Source organism: Miniopterus natalensis, chromosome 18, assembly GCF_054644295.1.
Source record: "Miniopterus natalensis isolate mMinNat1 chromosome 18, mMinNat1.hap1, whole genome shotgun sequence".
NCBI lineage: Eukaryota > Metazoa > Chordata > Mammalia > Chiroptera > Miniopteridae > Miniopterus > Miniopterus natalensis.
In genome coordinates, this window is record NC_142098.1 from 6,076,037 (window position 1) to 6,096,090 (window position 20,054).

Here is a 20,054-nt window from a genome sequence, read left to right on the forward strand (position 1 = left end):
GTCTGAGATGAATGGGACCCGAGGCATGTCCCTGTGCAAACTTGGCTGGAAGGCAATGCCTAGTCAAATAGAAACATACAGCATTTAACAAACACATACGCTTCACAAAATGTGGACTCTTGACCTTCATGAGACTGGTCACTAATAAAGAGCTGGCAGAGCCCTACCTGGTTTGGCTCAGTGGTTAGAGCGTTGGCCTGCAGACTGAAGGGTCTCAGGTTCAATTCCGGTCAAGGGTACTTACCTCTGCTACAGGCTCAATCCCCGGCCCGAGTCAGGGCACATGTGGGAGGCAACCAATCAGTGTTTCTCTCTCCCCCCTCCCCCTCTCCTCCCCTCCTCCCTCTCTTCCACTCTCTGAAAAACAATGGAAAAATATCCTCCACACTGACTTTTTACAAGCATAGAGACCGTATCTGTGTCCTGTTCACAACCCTTCAGTGGGCCCCCTTCACATGCAGAGAAAACCCGAGCTCCTGCCCTAGGCCTACAAGGCTGTGTGACCTGGCCCCAGGCCTTCCTCTCGGACCCAGTCTTGTGCTACAGTCCACTTCTCATTATACTGCAGACCTAATTTGCCCAGTTTCAGTCCCTTGACCATGCCAGTCCCTTCCACCATGCAGGGCCTTCATACATGCTGTTCCTTGTTCTGGAATACCATTCCCACGCTCTTTATACAGATGACTCCTGGTCTTTCAGCAGCTCCTCTGCCTTGTCTCCGCAGCTCCCCTCTGAGATGAGGCTCCAGGCACCCATGGAGATAACACACCCTTCACTGGCTTCAGTCTCTTCCCCCACTCACTTCCCCATCCTCCTACTAGTTTCCTGTGATCACTTCCCAATAAACCGTTTGTACTCAAATCCTTGTCTCAGGGTCTGCCTCTGGGGGACCCAAACGAAAACACTAGGACTCCTCCTGTTGGCTGTGGTTTAGGGATAATGCAACTGTCTTGCCAGCTGTGAGGGGCAAACTCTCCAAGATGGGTGCCAACATGGAGAAGAGCTGAGCTGAGAGCTGGCAGGTGATGTGAGTTTAGTGCAGTGTAAGGACCATACACCGCAGTTCAGACACCATGAAACTCCCATTAAGACCTCTCTGGGCACCTGCATGTTTCTCCTACAGCCAGCCCCTCTCTTCTCTCTCTGCCCTCTCCAAAAATTCAAATGTCCAGAACCATTCATCTGTTTCTTTTAGTTTCTGCACCCACTCAACAAAATTAGTGTCTTTGGGGATTCACCATTCTGGGAATTGTGCAGCTGTTGGGGGAAATTGTAAAGAAAAAGTAAAAAGTGAGTGCATGCATGTTGGTAGGATGCATGTGCCTTGCTGGGTGGCATGTGTGCACGTGTGTATGTGGGTCATAGGCTCCAAGGTCAGGAGGTACCATTCAGCCTCGTCTACTGGGAATGCGCATGGGAACCCGAAGGCTGGGATCAGAGGCCTCCTCTCCTCTCATATCTCTTTGTCCCTCGGGAACCTTGTGTCTCTTTCCTCTCTGCTGTTCTCTTCATCTCTTTTTCTTTCTCTCTGCCTCTTTCCTTTGCTTCTACATGGCCCAACATGATGAATCCATAATCCCCAGTCTACTCAACCACCAATAGACGAGCTCCCCTGGCCATGTCCTAGCCCTGTTCAATCAGCTGTGGCCGCAGTGCTGGGGCCGGGGCCTTGCAGAGGATGGCCGGTGAAATATCCTCAATAGCCTCACCCCCTGCAGGAGCCTGCTCCGAGATCCTCAGGATAGTCAAAGAGGGGAGAGAGTGATAAGAACCAGTAGCCCCCTGGGGTGGCTCAGCAGTTGAGCATCGACCTAGGATCCAGGAGGTTGCTGTTCCATTCCCGGTCAGGGCACATGCCCGGGTTGCGGGCTCGGTCCCCAGTGGAGGGCATGCAGGAGGCAGCCGATCAAGATTAATGACTCATCATTGATGTTTCTCTCACCCTCTCTCTCCCTCTCCCTTCCTCTCTCTGAAATCTATAAAAGTCATGTTTAAAAAAGAATAAAAAGAACCAATAATGACAGCACTTCTTTAAATCAGACACGGGACGCACATTACCTCTTTTATAATGCAATTTTATTAAAGTATAACAAGGGCAAAAATCTTAAATGTACGGCTCAAAATGTGTATTATTTATTTTTTTAACCCTCACCCAAGGATATTTTTTCCAGTGCTTTTCAGAGAGAGTGGAAGAAAGAGGGAGAGAGAAACATCAATGTGAGAGACACATCGATTGGTTGTCTCCCGCGCGTGCCCAGATTGAGCCTGCAGCTGAGGTATGTGCCCTTGACTGGAATCGAACCCCAGACCCTTCAGTCTGGGAGGGACACTTTAACCACTGAGCCAAACTGGCCAGGGCATATATTACTTTTCATTCCCACAGCAACCCTATGATACGGGATATGATTCTTATCATCTCCAACGTGCAGGTATGAAACGGGGTCAGCAAAGTCCATCCACTCGTCTAAGGAGTGGACCCAGGATTTGAACCCAGGCAGTGCTACTCTAGAATCGGAGCGAATCAGCCCTACTGTGTACTGCTCATGTCACCAAGCCAGCTTCAGGGATGGGGGTGACCTGTGGACTCAGGCAGCGACTGGGAGACTAAACGGGTGACTTTAATTTCCTAAGCCTGTCGAATGTAAGTCAGAATAACTCTAGTCTGGCTCGCCCCTCTGTCCCCGTCTGGCCACTTGGTGTCTTCCTCTGCTTTTCCCCAGGCAGCACAGCCACAGCTGGAGGCAGCCTCTGGGAACCACCAAGCTGCTTTATGATGTGCAGATGGTGTTTCCGCTGAGCCCCTCGCTTTTCATGTCCGTGGCCTCTGGGATCTGGGCCAGCCCAGATGTCCCTGATCATGAGAAAGCCTCCCCTGGCAAGGCTGGCAGGAGATGCCAGCGATGGGGGCCTCAGGCCAGCTCTGGCTTGGATTCTATGGTGAGGGGGCTTGGCTGGATGCTTGTGAGGCGATGATTCTGTGTCATTTGTGTCTAGCCCTGTGGTGCATCTGCAGAGCCAGGAATATCACTTCTGAGTCTACAAACAGACAGAGACACTGCACAGCTAGGTTTTCAAAGGGACTCGAGATTGATCTCTTTTTTCCATACATGTTGTTTTATCTGACTCTCAAGCTATCTATGGGCACAGACTGCCTCTCCCATCAGAGGGGGTGCCCTCCTGTGACAGGAACAGTCTTACCCAATCAGTGATAGACTGGATCAAGATCAGGAGCCGTGTGTCTCTTCCATCAGACTGGGAATTCTACAATCCGCGGTAAATGTGTCTTTCCCATCAAACTAAGAGTCAACAGTATCAGGGGTAATGTGACTCTGCTCTCTGCTCTCAGACTAGGAGTTCCTCAAATCAAGAAAATATGACTGCCATCAGATTGGGAATTCTCAAGGTTGAGAACTATGTTTCTGTCTCTTCTCTCAGGTTGAAAACTCCCCAGGGATGGGGTGAGTGCCTCCCTCATCAGACCAGGAGGTCCCCAAGAGGGTGGATGATGACATCTCTTCATCTCTTTCCTCCCAGAGTATGCAGACAAGGCTTTGCCCAGAGGATGCCCCTTGCAAGAAAGAGGCCTGCTGACAACCCTGGGGTCAGGCGACTTTCAGCTTGAACTCTGCAGACCTGCCCTTGACTCAACTACCTGGGACAGGTGGGGACAGTGTCAGCCAAAGCAGGGGCTCGAGATACATGGGTGAGGAAGACCAACTGGGGGATTTAGGGGCACCTGGACAATGTCAGTCTTGTGACCTACTGTAGAGCCCGGCTTCTGGCTCAGGGCTAGCTCCTCAACAGTAGCTCAGTGATGATGGCTGAATGAATGAATGAATGAATGAATGAATGAATGAATGAATGAATGAATGAAGAGCTGGTTCCTGCCCTTGAGAAGCTCACTTTCTATTAGGGAAGGAATGAAGTTCACTTCTCTTGAGTGCCTCTATGTGTTGGACATAATTTTAAGTTCTTTCATGTATAAGTTTCATTTTTTTCCACTTTATTGATGGGGAACTTGGGGCTCAGAGAGACAAAGGTCTCACAGGTGGTGAGTAAGGGGGCAGGGATTTGAACTTGGGACTCATGTCCAAGGTCTCACAGCTGGTGAAAACGGGAGCAGGGATTTGAACTGAAGTCCTTTGATTTCCAGATGTTTGCCCTCTTCCTGGAAAAATTATTGTTATTTAATTTCAGACCTACCCAAGACAGGTGTGTCTGATGTGGCATGTGGACCAAGGGAGAGGATATTAGAAAAGTTTTAAAGAAAGAGTGACTCACAGATGGGTTTTGAAGGATGAGAAGGAGTTAACCAGGAAGGCAATGGGGAGGCTTAGAAAAGGAGCGACGAATTGTCCACCTGGAAGATTCCCTTAGGGGCTGGTGAGCAGGGGCTCCCTCCTGTGTGTACCACTCTGTGGCCCTTCCTCTCTGGGAGCTGGACTTCCTCCCTCCCTTTGGGAGGACATACAGATGGCAGCTTAACCTCACGCTGGCACATCACTGCCAAGATGCCAGGAAATCTCTGCGTGAGCCTCCCACCCTGGTGCCAGGGCCAGCTGTGCTTTTAGGAGGAAGGAAGGGTGGCTGGGGGCCAGCTGCATGAGACATTTCCTCTTTGGGCCATCTGAAGGGCACAGGGCAGTGAAGGAGGGGCTGGGACCCTGGTCCTGCAAAGGGCCAGAGGGAGGAGGCAAAGAAAGATGGGGATGGGTGAGTTGTCCCCCAGGTCTGTGACCAGCGGCCTTCTCTGTCTGGTTTAGAAAGCAGAATGCAATTTGTCACATCCTCTGTGAATGTGGACATCCCTTAGGCAGCTTTCCCGGGGACCCACAGGTGTTACATTGTCCTAGTGGGAGTGCGGAGTAGGCCTTCCATAGATTCTGGTGGCTGATCAGTGGTCAGACCTCGTGAATTCATCATTTTGCGAAAACTGGGTAGAATGAAGTTGAGCTCTTAGTTGAGCTCATCAGGATCTGATTAGCATCACGGATTCAAGGAGGCCAGAAGGAAGGAGTGGAGACCCTTTAGACTTGCAGCTTTTAAATCGTATGTGTGTTTTGACCTGCAGAACCTTAAAACAAGTTGGAGATATTACTTGAAGCCCAATGTGTGTGACAGATAGAAGCAGAAAAGCTCATTGGAGAGAGGTGGGGAACCCAGAGGACGGCTCACTCAGCTTCCTCTTGACCCTGCCTTGGCCCTCTCAGGACTGTTCATGGAACCCAGTTTTCCCCAGACCTGAATATTGCACCCCAACTCCCATCTTTTACCACTAGGACAACTGAGTCACCGAGAAGAGAATGATCTGTGTAACCTCACTTCTGTAGTAGGTGTGTGGGGCGGTGTCCCTCACGTTCCTGGACTGCAACTTCGTGTGTTCAGCTGCGATACTGGCTCTGATGGCGTCTCCTCCAGGTTCTCCGTCCAGGCCAGCAGCGAACCCATGACTCAGGCTTTGGGCTTGGGGCACTGCTACCCAACAGGATGAGAGGAACTCTGCCCATGAGGGTGGACTGTCCTGTTTGCAGGAGCGCAGGCTGAGGTCCAGAGAGGGCTAGGCTCTGGGTTACGGATGTTGGGCGGCGTTAACCCAGGCCTGGGTCAGAGTGGACTTTGTTTCTGTTCCTTCAGGGTCTTCACTTGTCCCAGGCTCAATCAGCCAAGGGAGACCCTCCCATGGGCCCCGGCAGACAGCCATCTGCCCAGGCCTTGCCCAGCCGGGAGCCGTGAGAAGCAGATTCTGATATGGAAGCTGCCAGGGCGTTACTAATGGGCTGTCGGTTGCAATTAGGGCAGCAGCCTTTCATCTCCCTGCCACTCCCCTTCTGCTCAGGACAGCCCTGCGGCAGGCAGCTTCCCGTCCCGACTCCGTCTGGTGGGGGAGTCAGGCGCCCCTCCTGAGGTGGGACACCAGACGGGAGGCCGGGGTGAGCAGGCCTCCCTGTGAAGCTCCGCCAGGACCTGGCTCTTGATCCAACTGTTGAGTTTCCCCAGGGCCCACGTCTAGGGGCCTTCAGTCCATCCCTCAGCCCCGCCAGCCAGCCTCTCGGAGCCTCAGCCTGGACGGCTCCATGCACTCCACTGAGGCTGCCTGAGATTACCTAGGTGTTCTGGTGACTTCTGAGGGCCTCGCATGAAAGATAACGCTCGAATCAACAAATCTGCCATGGTGGCTTTGAAGAGACTGTTTCAATCACTTTATTTTGTCTTTATGTCAGGTTTGCCAGATGGCTTGGGTCTTTCTGAGGTCCTGTACCGAGGGGGCGCACAGAGAACTGGTGCAGCTTCAAAGCTCCTTTTTAATCTTTAGCAACATCACAGCGGCTGGGAAACTGCCTCGGCTCTCTCAAGTCTCCCCCACAAAAGAGGCGCGGCCGAAGCTCTAATGAAAGCCAGATAAAGGGATGGCTGGGATCAGAAACAGAGGGAAAAGAGCAGTCGTTAGTCTTTCTTGTAGCTGTTTCAAAAGAAATTCTAAGACAAATTATGGCTTCGGGTGTTTTTCTAAAAGGACTGAAGCAGGGAGAGGAGCTGGGGGAGGATGCTTTGACCCTCAGCACCCTTCCCCTGGCATAAAAGACAGAGGAGACTGAAAAAAGGCCGAAATACAACAATAAACTTTCCGCGTGCGCGCGTGGGGATAAAAGCCTCGCTGGCATAATTATGGGCGAGGGTGCGCGGGAGTGGGCGGGCGGCCTTACCTTGCCGCCAGCGCTATTAATGATGAGGCCCCCTCCTTTCTCGCCTCTGGAGGGGGGCCTTTGGTTTTCGGGAATGGGAGGGGCCGCTGCGCCACGCGGCTGACATTTGGCGCAGGCTCTGGCCATGCGACGCGTGGCCTTCTCCCATGAGGGCCCAAGGCAGCTGCCAACGCCCCACCATCCATGAAGGAGGCGGCTGTGCCCTGGGTTGCCTTCCCTTCCCACTCGCCCTCCTTTAAGATTTCAAGGTCTGTCTCTTAGGAGCTGGGAGGGGTTTTCTGACCTGCCATCCCACCCCCACGTGCGCTCTCTTTTAGAGATCGGCCCTTTTCTGGGGAAGTCGGGGCGGGGGAGCCTACAGCTCTTCCTGTGGCACCCGCTGCCTTAAATCCCCACCATCAGCCAAAGGCCAGGCCTGTCCAGTGCCTCCTATTCCCTAGCAGGGGTGGTGCCCAGGCTACGCTTGCCTCCCATCTCCCCTCAGGTCATCTCAGTTTACCTGGATGGCTTGGGAGAATGGGCCAGCTAAGGCTTCAAGGCAGGCAAGGAGGACAGTGCAGGGGGCTTCCAGGGGCTGGCAGGGTGGACAGTAGAGGGTGCTGACTAGCACCCTGGTGAGGGCACCATTGGCTCTGAAGGTTGATGAAGACCAGCAGAGCCCCAGGACCGCAGAGTGCCAGCCCTAAGTGGGCCGCTCCCTGTGGGGATGGCAGACTGAGATCCCGGAGGGAAGCAGTTAACCAAGGTCACACAGCTGGTGAGGGACAAAACAAGACTTCAAGGGCCTGTTCCGCAGGAGGAACGAGAGATGGGGTTCTTGTGTGACATGGGGTCAGAAGAGAGTTCAGGTCCCTTTGGGAGAGATGGACAGGGTCTGGCACTCTCCCCCAAGATGCCCCACTGATTCCCTTTGTCACTTTGCAGGGCTCCTGGACTTTGGCCTCTGGAGCGTTGGCCAAGAGGAGCTCCTGGGGCTTTCTGAGCATCAGGCCCATGGCCCAGGGTGGGGTCTAATGAGGGGCTCCCTCCCATGGGTGGGTCTTCACTCAGCTTACCTGTGTAGGCTCTCGCCCTGCCTAGGAGACCTGAGGAGAAGGGAAACTAGAGAAACGTAGCTGCTCGACTTCCACCTGCCTGTTTGGAAAGGTCTCCCCATCTCTCCATACTGGTCTCGGCCCCAGAGAAGAGACAGTCGGACATGGCGAGAGGTCCTGTGGGAAGGACAAAGGAGGCGGCTCTGTCTCACTCTCTCACTTTCTGCCTTTGCTCTTTCCCTGAGTGTCTCCCATTTTGTCTGTCTGTCCGTCTCCTCCCATCCCTCTCCAGGGATGCCCTGGCCTGGGGCTCTGGTTTCTGTTCTTGGCGCTGGGGCCTCCATGGCCTCCTGTCTACTGCAACCTCCCAGTGCTCCTGGTGCCTCATGTCCCTGCTGCACTTGTCACTGACCCAGGAGCTGGAGGTGTCAAGAGGCGGAGAAACCCTAGTAACCGAGGGGCTGAAGCCAGCTGAAGGGGAGGCAGTGGTGAGGTGAGGACGGGGGCGTTGTGTCACGCTTCCTCCCTCGGGCAGAGCAGACAGAAGCTGTCCGCCAGGCTCCAGGGCTGTTTTAATGAAGGAGAATTTGGGCAGATTAGAGGCTATAACCTTGCAGGGGCAGATTTCTCCTGCTCTCCTGTATGTACGGTGCGCACCCGACACCACCAAGCTCTCCTGTCCACAGTATTGCTCACTGGGGAGGGCACAGGATCTGGGACCACATTTTGAGGCTTGAATCTTGACTCCTCTACTTGTTATCTGGGGGACTCTGGTAAGTGGCTTACCCTTTTGTGCCTCTTATCTGTAAAATGGGACTAATAATTGTACTAAGCGGATAGGGTTGTCATGAGGAATAAATGAGTTGATACATGTAAAGTGTTTAGAATAGTGCCTGGCATGTTGGTCCCCAGCACTGTGGACTAGTGTTGTTCTTGTCCTGAACCAGCTGACCCATCCAGAGTGTCCTCATCGTGGTGACGGCAAAGTTACAGGTAAGAAGCAGCAATGCCCTCTCAAGGTGCAAGCTTGGACTGGGCACACCATCGCTTCTGCCTCATTTGTTGCCCACAAGTCATAGGACTCTGTCCAGATTCAAGGGGCAGGCTCATAAACTTTGCTTCTTTAGTGAGAAAAACTGTAAATTCCGACAAAGGGTTTAGATGTGGGGGAGGGGAAAGAATTGGGGCCATTGAAACAACTTAGCACCTTCCCTAAAGAAAGTCAGGGTGCCATCAATAGCAGAAGTAGAAAGGAGGCTGGAGAGTATAAACAATAGATGTCCACTGAGGGTGTTGGGAGGGTTGGGGACAGATGTGGCTGGGCAGGTTGTGTGTGGTGGTGGGAGGTAGTAGGACAGAGGGCCAGCAACAGAGCACAAGACTGGAGAAGGGCCTCCCATCTCTTGTGAGTGAGCTGACTGCTCTTGGTCTCCAGACTCAGGGGATCTGTACTAATTTTTATTTCCCCAGGAGCTGATCCTGAGTAAGGTTATTAGTGTGAGTTAATTTGTTTGGGAGGTAATGAAAAGAAACACTTATCAGTGAGTAGGAAAAGGAGCAGTGATGTGAAGGTAAACTGGTTTTCTGAAAAGACAAACAAAAAATTCCTGATTTGTAGTGTCTACCAATTATTGTGGTGTAAATGTTCTCACTGTGGTTGATTTCAAGCTCCCAGCATGACACAGCTGAGTGAGGAACTGCAAAGAGATGTGTGGGCTGGGTGCCCATGAGCTGTTATGAGCCATGGGGCTGCAAGTTGGGCAGAGAAGGACGGTGCTGGCAAAAGGTACAAAATCAAGCCAGTTGTCACTGTGATCCACTAGAGCCCAACACTGCTAGGGATAGCTTGAAATGATGTGGAACAAATGCCTCTGAGTTACCCCATTGATGGGGGGGGCGCCTGGGGCACCTGTCCACCAACTCCCCAACCATCATTGGTTCAGGCTACTCCCCAGGGGCGGAGTGGGAGTAACTCACTGGCACTTTTGGCCGGGGCTCTGGTTGCCCGAGGAAGATGCATTGGGGCTGGATGTTGCAAGTTGGGCCAATGTGTGTGAAAATGGGAAGGTCTGCTGCAGGGGCCGCTGGAGCATCACCTGCAAAGAGTGAGGCCTCCAACAGGGTCCCCTCGCCAGCTCCCAGCCCCTCTCTCCCCAGCATACTGCTGCGTCCTTAAAGGAAACAGGACCTGTGAAGTGGACATCTGCACCATTTCAGTGACGCCATTTGGTGTTTTCTGAATGTGGAGGTGTTTTCTGGGATATTTTCAGATGGATTGTTCTCTGGGCTTCTGTCCATCTGTGGCTGAGGTTGGGTCGTATTATGTTTTTTCTTGCCTTTTCTCAGTCCCTCCGACATTTCCTTCTTGGGGTTGGGGAGTCTGGTGAAAATGCTTTTTTATTTAATCATTCAAATCCATTCATTTCCTGAGAACTCACTCATTTTGGTGATTTGCTGCATGGAATGGTCATGATGCTGTGAGTCCGATGCTGTGCCCAGCCCTGATGGGAGTGTAAGCCCAGGTGCCCTTGCCACTTACAGCTCCTCACAGCAAGAACCCCAACGACCTGAGCTCGTCCTCTGGATGCAGGAGGCGCCGAGCATGAGGGGCAGGGAGCTCACACTCCCGGGAGCAACCTTCACTGGGAAATGGTAGATGATCCCTCAGCTCCTCGGCGGGACACCTCTCAGGCATGTCTCGGGTCCGGCTGGGATCGAGGCCCTTTCGCCCAAAGCAGCAACCTGCTCAGTGACCCACCCTGTGTTGGCCGCCTTCTGCTGCCTTGCGTCCCCTACAGGGCCTTCCCGGGATCACCTCCCTGATAAGCCGCTTATACTCACATCAGGGCTTGGCACAGCACCAGGGGCTCACCAGGGCTTCAATGAACGTGAAAATCCAAATCCCAGGGGGCACCAGCTGAAGGCTGAAGGGGACACAGGGACTGTGATGTCTGTAGGGGCTGTGTCCTCCCAAAACCGCGTGGCCCTCTCCTATGGGGCTGGTCTCAGGCAATAAAGGAGGGCACTGCCCCATCCTCTCTTTCGGTACTGCGTTCATCTTTCCCGAAGCTCTCCACTTCTCTCCACCTCCTCTGATACCTCTCTGGCCCCTGCCAGCATCATCTCACCTCCAGTATCACCTCCCGGCAGTCCTTCCTTCTGAAGAATTTCGGCCACGTTGTTTCTTGCTGAAAAGCCCCGCTGTGGCTCCCCATTGCCATGGAGAAGTCCAAATTCCTCATCATGGCCTAACAAGGCCCCCTCCAACCTCTGGTCTCCACTGTTATCCACTCTCCTTAACACCCCCAGACCCCCCACCCACCAGAACGCTCCTTAGCTCCTTGAACTCTCTCACCTGCAGCCTTAACGCCTGCTGTTCTCACTGCCCAAGGCTTCCTCCCTCCTCCCTGGCCAACCTGACTCCTCCTCCAGGGTTGGCTTAAATGCCTCTCCAGGAAGCAGATGCCTCCGGATCCCCATCCCGGGTCCCCAGAGCCCGTTTTCTCATGAACCTCTGTGTACATGGATCCCCTGAATTACACTCAGTCATTTAACCATGTATCTCCTGTGGAAGGTAAACTCCTCGAGCAGGGGCCGCAGCCGATGGGTTCCTGGTTGTACCTGGGCATTTAGCACCACGCCTGGGTGCGGCTGTGCAACCCGGGGCGTCGGTCCAGGTCCAGAGACCTCAGCTCCTGGCTCTCCCTGAACAGACAGAACTGCTTGGGCCTTTGTGTTCCCTGAGACACCGTATTCAAGTCCTTAAGGGGAGGAGAGGCGAGAGAGGAGTGAGGGGAGGAAGCAGGGCAGGAGAAGAAAGGGAGTCCTCATCCATGGCCCAGCAGCAAGCAGCATCTCCCACTTTCCCACACCTCTCATCTAAGTAGGTCACGCGGAAGAACTCCGAGTCCCTGTCAAAGTTTCAGGCAAAAACAATAACTTGGTTTTGACCTTGCTCTCCTCAAAAAGCAAGTTGCTGCTGAGCTGCAACATCAAAAAGAATAAATAATTGTTTTTCTTTTTTGTTGTTATGATATGGATCATCTGAGCGGTTAGTGGTAAGCAAGCGGCTTTGATTCGACTCTGGCTCCCCAGTGCTCCGGACTCTCTTTATGTCAGCAGGCTCCTGTTTCCACCCCAGGATAGCAGAATCCCTTGATTAAATTCATATTTGTTTTAATCTTTCCCTGTGTCTGATCTCAAGCTCAAAGATGGTCAGGAAAAAAAGCCAGCCATCCCGCTGTGGCCACGGGGAGGGCCCGTGTCAGGCCCCACGCTGCTTGTTCTGTCCGGCGCGATAAGGCAGGCAGCCCGCGGTGGCCCGACGTGCCCACTGTGCCAGCCCCGGAGCCTGCGCTGCCAGCGGCGGCTGGGCAGGCCCACAGAGCCCCGGGCTGGGGAGAGGGCGAGGAGGGGGGACCAGGCAGCTGGCCGCGCCGACTGCGGCCTTCGCCTGGAGTCCCTGCTGGACTTGGAGCGTTAGAATTCTCTTTAAACATGTTAAAGCTGAAAAAATTATGGATCTTAGGTGCACGGGATGGAGTTTATCTGTCTGCTCAGTTCATAGCAGGCCACTATCCTTTATCTGTTCTACCCCCCCCCTTCACTCTCCCCCATTCCTCCAGCGTGGAGGCCACCTTCCAATGTGCTGGCTACATATCCTTAAACACATGTAGCTGTGCACGTGGTACAAGGATTAGTTGACTCAATCCCTGCAACAATCCTTTGATGTAGGTGCACTTGATATCATCCTATTTTACAGATGAGGAAACTGAGGCACAGGGAGGGGAACGCTGAGCTATAGCCTCTGGGCCCTCCGGGAGGCCTCGCGGTTCTGCTCCGGCTGCTTCCCTGAGTGTATCGTGGTCTCCGGGCCACTGTCTGGTGCTGGTCTGGGCCGCCCTCCTCGGGTCTGCCTTAGGCTGAGCTGCCCCCTCACTGCAGGAAATGAGCAGGGGAGTGGCCCATGGGCCCTACCAGAGGGGTCCCACCACAGGGTTGCTTGCCCCCCCCCATGTCCCCACTCTTGTTGCCACTGTCAGGTCACTTGCTTGGGAGGGGCTCGAACAGGAGGAGCCAGCAGGGTAGGAACATTTGCATGCTCCGCTGCCAGGTCTGGCTCGCCACATCTGACTTTTCTTTCCTTCAGGAGGGTTTATAATTTCGGGGTCTCGGTTCAGTCTGGGTGCTGGTTTCATTCAACAGAAGTGGGTGATGGCAAACTTAAGTGAGAGAGGGATAGAAGGGAAGGATACTGGGTAGCTCGTAGAATCAATGGAAGTCTGAGTAAGTGGAGCCTGGGCTCTCCCAGATTCAACAAGGAAGTTCCTCCAAAAGAGGAAGACACTTGGATTCTGGGTAGGGATGGGGGAGAGAGAGAGAGAAATATTCCTCCTTTGTTAGGGTTTGGCATCTACTGTAAGCCCCTAAGCTGGAAAATGACCTGAATATGCCTGACCCTGGGTCTGTAAATTAGCTGGCAAAAATAGGGCAGGAAGGCTGTTGCAAGATCCCCCCCCCCCCCCAGGAGCTGCAGGTACTCTGGGCAAGTTCACCTGAGTTCTTTTTTTCATGATAGTGGCTTTGCTGCCTGAATCAAAGATTAGCCAAATGAAGAAGGGCTCTGCACTTTTGTGACCATGATTTGGCCAATGAACTCACAGCGCCATCCAACAGAGAGGATCACACACAGGGTGAAAGCTACAGCCACGTCTCTGATGCATGAAACGCTGTACTCGAGAAATGATTTATGTAACGACATCTCACCTCTTTTATTTCACATTCCAATCTTAAGATAACATTTAAAACCTTAATGTTGTTTTCAGGAATAGGCAATGAAAGAAATCGTTCGTGCCTTTGCCACTCCTGGAAGTTTTGTTTTTCTTTATGAAAACGACCTACGTACAAAGTCAGTATTCAATGAAAGTGTGAGAAGCATTGCTAAGTATATAAAGCAAGCAGTATTGGGCTGAAAGGCATGGACAGTCTGAAATGCAAAAATAGATTGCTGATAGGAGTCCTTGAAATAAGTTTTAGAAAGTTGTAAAAAATATCACCATTGGGTGCAACTAAAGTTATCAATGAAAATGTTCATTTGGACCAAATTCGTTTGGGGCATTTCACTTGGTGCCAGAGACAAATTAAAAAATTTATGGCAGCATGGTAAAGTCTTTGGAACAATCAAAATGGCCTGAAAATGATTTTGAAATTAAAAAAAGACAAACCCGACCGGTGTGGCTCAGCGGTTGAGCATCAACCTATGATCCAGGAGATCTCGGTTTGATTCCTGGTCAGGGCACACGCCCGGGTTGCAGGCTCGATCCCCGGTAGGGGGCGTGCAGGAGGCAGCCGATCAATGACTCTCTCATCACTGATGTTTCTCTCTCTCCCCCTCTCCCTTCCTCTCTCTGAAATCAATATATATATATATATATATATATATATATATATATATATTTATTTATTTATTTATTATTATTATTTTTTTATATCTTTATTGATTTCAGAGAGAGGAAAGGAGAGGGAGAGAGAGAGATAGAAACATCAATGATGAGAGAGTCATTGATCTAACCCGCAACCCGGGCATGTGCCCTGACCAGGAATCGAAACCCGATCGCCTGGATCCCAGGTCGACGCTCAACCGCTGAGCCACGCCCGGCCGGGAGTGAAATCAATAGGTATATTTAAAAAAATAAAAGTAAGAAGATTGAGGGGGTTGTTCTAGACTAAAGGGGACCTAAGGGACAGAACAGCTAACTGCAAGGTGTGGTCTTTGATTGAGCCCTAGTTTAAACGTCTTTAAAAGAGATTTTTAGCCCTGGCCAGTGTGGCCTAGTTGGTTGGGTGCCATCCTGTGCACCAAAGTGTTGCCAGTTCGATTCCTGGTCAGGGCACACACCAGGGTTGCTGGCTCGATCCCGGTAAGGAGCCTGCAGGAGGCAGACAAATGATGTTTCTCTCTCTCCCTCTCCCTTCCTCTCTCTCTAAAAATCAATTTTTTTTTTTTTAAATAAAGAGATTTTTAGAACAAATGAGAATTTAAATGTGAACTAATTATTAGATGATATTAGGGGATTATTGTTGATTTTGTTAGAAAAGAATATGGTATCATGGAAAATTATCCTCTTTTTTGACAATACATGCTGAAGTATGACTGTCACAATGTCTGAAATTTACTTACAAAGGGTTTAGCAAAAAAAAAAAAAAAAAAAGATGAAATATATATGTTAATTCTAGAGGGAAATTTATTGATTTTCATCTTCTTAGTCTATTTTTTTAGTATATTTCAAACATGTCTCTAAAAAACTTAAAAATGTTCCAGTGCGTATAAGAACCTTTAAATCTCTTAATAACCTGGTCACAAACAGCAAAAACACAGCGGCAGTGACTGATGAAGAAAAAGAGTGGGTGCGCTCTAAAACGCTGGCTTTATGGCCCCCACAGCAACAGTAACCCGAGGGAGGCGTGGGTGGTGGGGCCTGGGTGTGGCCGGCAGTGACTTTACCACAGCGTGTGAGATCCCCACGCTGGTGGCCCGCCAGCTCCTGCGGGAGCCCTTGCCGGGGTTTATGGTTGGGTTTACGAAATTCATTCAATACTTTGGCACCTGCACAAGAAATACATGTATGCCCTTGGAAACGTGAGTGTGCCCTCGGAAAAAAAAAAAAAAAAAATTAAACCGAACCAAAGCCTATAAACTCAGTGTGGAATCTACAAATTGTGTCTCACCTCTCCCCCGTCCTCCTGATTTCACTGTCACCGCCCCTGAGGTTAAGGCTGCCGGTGGCTTTCCCTTAGATTCAGGAGCTGTGGTTCTTGACCTTGGCTGCTAAGAAAGCCCTGGGTGACCTTGAACCTGGGGCATTCAACTTCTCATCAGTAAATAGAGAAGACCAAACCTGTCTCTCGGGTGTTGCATGTGTGTGTGTAATACACGTAACATAAATGAGCTATTTCAAAGTGCACAGCTCAGTAGTATTGAGAACATTCCCACACTGTAGTCCGAGATTTTTCCTCTTAACGGACATTCCGAGCTCCTCACCCACAGTCGCGCCAGCCCCCGTCCCCAGCCAGCCACCTCCTTGCCTCCATGCATTTACCGACCGGCGATATTTCAAATGAACGGAATCGTACAATATGTGACCGTCATGTCCGGTCCTGCTGCTTTAACCCGACGTTTTCGAGGTGCAGCCACGTTGCAGCGTCTCTCCTTTCGCGGCCGAGCCATGTGCACGGATGGACCGCAGCTTGCTCATCCGTCATTCGCCAGCGGACGTTTGGGTTGTTTCCACCCTTCGACTCTTCTGAGTAATGTTGCGATGGACATGCACATGCAAGTGTTTGTTCGCATTCTGTTACCGATTCTTCTGGGTGTATACCTGGGAGTAAAACTGGGTCATGTGGCGAGTCCCTTTAACTTTCTGAAGAGCTCCCATGCTGGGTCCCACAGTGGCCGAGCCACTTTGCATCCCCCCCAGCAGAGTTTGGGGGCTCCAGCTTCTCCACATCCTAACACTTGTGATTTTCTGTTTTCTGGATGTAGCCGTGCTAGTGTGTGAAACGGCTTTGCTTGCATTTTCCTAATGACTAGTGTGTTGAGCATCGGATCATGGGCTTATTGGTCATTTGTGTATCCCCTTTGGAGGAACGTCAAGTCCTTTGACTATGTTCAAACTTGGTTATTTGTTTCCTTGCTGTCCAGGTGTGGTTCTTTCACTCTCTTGATAGTGTCTTTTGAGGCACACATGTTTGAGTTTCGATGAACCCCATTTTATATATATATTTTTTCTTTTGCGGCCTGTACTTTTAGTGTCATACGTAAGAGACCATTGCCAAACTCAAGGTCATTAAGATTTTCTCTTAGGTTTCCTTCTAACAGTTTTATAGTTTTAGCTCTTAAATTTAGGTCTTTGATTCATTTTTGTACATGGTATAAGGTAAGGGTCCAACTTCATTCTTTTGCTTGTGGACATATATCTAGTTTTCCCGGCACCATTTGTTGAAAAGATTGTCCTTTCCCCATTGAATTGTCTTGGCACCGGTGTCATGAGGCAGGTGATCACATATGCGAGGGTTTATTTCTGGGCTCTTTACTCTGTCCCACGGATCTATAAGTCTATCCTTACCACACTGTTTTGATTACTGTCACTATAGTAGGTGTTGAAATTGAGAAGAGTGAGTCCTCCAACTTGGTTCTTTTTCAAGGTTGTTTTGACCAGGGTGCCTTGAAATTGCTATGAATGTTAGGATAGGGCTTTCTCTTTCTATTGAGGTTTTGATAGGGAGGGTGTTGACTGTAAATATTGTCATCTGAACTGTTAAGTCTTCCAATCCATTAACACAGGGTGGCTTTTCTTATATTAGGCCATCTTTATTCTCTCAGCAGTGTTTTGTAGTTTTCAGTGTATAAGTGTCTCACTTCCTTGGTTAAATTTATTTCCAACTATTTCATTTTTTTAGCTGCTGTTGTAAATTGAACTGTTTTATTAATTTCCTTTTTGGATTGTTCATTGCTAGTATATAGAAATACAACTGATTTTTGTATGTTGATTTTATATCCTGCAACTTTGCTGGATTTATTGGCTCTAATAGCATTTTTTTGGTGTGAATTCTTTAGGGTTTTCTACATAGAAGATCATGTCATCTGTGAACAGAGATCATTTTATTTCTTCCTTTCCAAATTTGATACTCTTTAATTTCTTTTCTGGCCTAACTGCTCTGGCTAGAACTTCCAGCATTATGTTGAACAAAAGTGATAAAAGCAAGCATATTGTCTTTTTTTTTAATCTTCACCCAAGGATATTTTTTCCATTGGTTCTCTTAGAGTGGAGGAACAGGAGGAGGTGAGAGAGAGAGAGAGAGAGAAACACTGATGTGAGAGAGACACATCAATTGGTTGCTTCCCCCATGGGCCCTAAGCAGGGATGGGGATTGAATCTGCAACCAAAGTACATGACCTTGACCCAGAATTGAACCCGAGACCCTTTGGTCCCAGGGTGGACGCTGTAACCGCTGAGCCAAACTGGCCAGGGTGTAAGCATGGCGTGTTCCTGATCTTAGGGGGAAAGCCTCCAGTCTTTCGCCATTGAACATGATGCGAGCTGTGGATTTTTCATACACAGCCTTTATCGTACTGAGGACGTTCTGTTCTATTCCTAGTTTATCGAACGTTTTTATCATGGAAGGTTGTAGAATTTTGCAAATGTTTTTCCTGCATCAGTTGAGATGATAATATGTTTTCCCCCTCATTCTATTAATGTGGTGTGTTACATTTTCTTATGTTGAACGCACTTGGTTTGGGTGTATAGTTTTTTTACTATGCTGCTGAACTGAGTTTCCTAGTATTTTGTTTAGGATTTTGAATCTATATTTTTAGAAGATATTGGCCTGTAGTTTTTTTATACTGTCCTTGTCTGGCTTTGGTATCAGAGTACTGCTGGCCTCATAGGTTACAGATTGGGAAACCTTTGTGGCCTTGAGTCTCTGAGGAATGACTACTACACAGAGTACAGTTCTTTGCTGACCTCCGTTGTACATGTGATGTGTGTACAAGACACAAACCTTTACTGTGGCAGATGTTGGGCTTGTTTGTTACTGCAGCATAACCTAGCCTTTCCTGACTAGTAAGGCAGGCAGTGCTATAACTCCTGTTCTATATATATATAAGGATACTGAGCCCCTGGATCTTGCCCAATGTCATCCAACTAATTTAGTTTTAGAAATAGGGATAGAGCTCACATCCCTAACCCCAGTCCTAGATCCTTTCCCACTGGCTTCTGACAGCACAGGTAGCTTTCTGAAAGAGGCTGACCTTACTTGGGGCTCCTGATGCGATGCAAGAATGATCCTTTATCTCAGGGCAACTCTCTCTCATCCCATTGTTTCTGTGTCCAAAATCCCACTATTGGCCTACATTTTATTTGTATTTATTTATTTATTTAAAAAAACATATATTATTGATTTCAGAGAGAGGAAGGGAGAGGGAGAGAGAGAGAGAAACATCAATGATGAGGGAGAGTCATTGATCGGCTGCCTCCTGCACGCCCTCTGCTGGGGATTGAGCCACAACCCAGGAATGTGCCCTGACCGGGAATCGAACTGCAGTCTCCTGGATCCTAGGTCGATGTTCAACCGCTGAGCCACGCCCGGCTGGGCAGGCCTACATTTAAAAGCATCATTTCCTGTTATAATGCAGATCCATTCATTGCGGAGATGGTCTGCTCCTAGTGTGTGGGTGCAGCCTGTTTTGGAGATTTCGCTGATCTTTACCACTTTTAGGAGACTGGGCTTTTCTGGCCATGTCTGACGAGAAGAGAGAACATGCTCATGGTCTGGTGGTTCTGTGCATGGCATCGGGTCACAGACCCAAGTTTGAGTCCCATTAGCCTCAATTTTCTCAGCTGTAAAGTGTAGGCCAATAAAAAAGAGGTTGTGTTAAATTAGTTAAACCATATGAACCACCTGATACACAATTAATAGCCACAATAAATAGTCACTAGGGAAAGACTGTGGGAATTTGAATGCCAGGATTTTTGTCTAGCGGGTGACAGGGAGGCGTAAGAGCAGCAGAACATTTTAGGATGACCCTGCTGGTGGCCTCGTGCAGGTGGGTTGGGGGGAGGGCAGGGGGAGGGGACCAGCTGGAAAGTCACATAAGCAGTTGCTGTGCAGGCCAGGCCATGCAGGGACAGTGGGTGTGCTAGGGCAGGACAGTAGTGGGAGGCCAGGGGAAGGGGGAGCAGGGCGGTGGTGATGACTGCATGATCCTCTCAGCATGCCTCTAGTCCCTGCGTGGTCCAACCCGATTTCAGTCTCTGGTCCGGCCAGCCCAGGCCCTGCCCTGAGCTCCGGCGCCTACCCACAGCCTGCAGACCAGCTGGGGGGTGGGATGGTGCAGCAGGCTGTTTGCAACTGGCTGAATGCTGATGTCCACAACTTACCAGTTGTACTTTGAATATTAGCCCTGCCTGTAGCTGTCTCCTCTTCCTGAGAAAAGGAAAGCTCTCGGGAACCATCCCAGATACCAAGGGCAGGCTCTGGCAGCGGGGCCACTCTCGGAGCTGGCTCTTCCCTTTAAAGCGAAACCACTGGCTTTAGGCTTACTGACCCTGGGCACCGCTGGGTTCCCCGTCTGTGTCCACAGGAATCAAACCTGCCTGGGCTCTTTTTCCAAGTCAGCTGAAAAGTTTCTAATCTCTTTGCAAAGTGTCAAGTATCTCCCAGTGCCTTAAAAGGTGCTTTTCTAAAAGCAGATCAAACAGTTTTGACATTTGCTTCCGAGCCATTTAAAGTCCTACTACAGGTTGGCTGCTGGCCT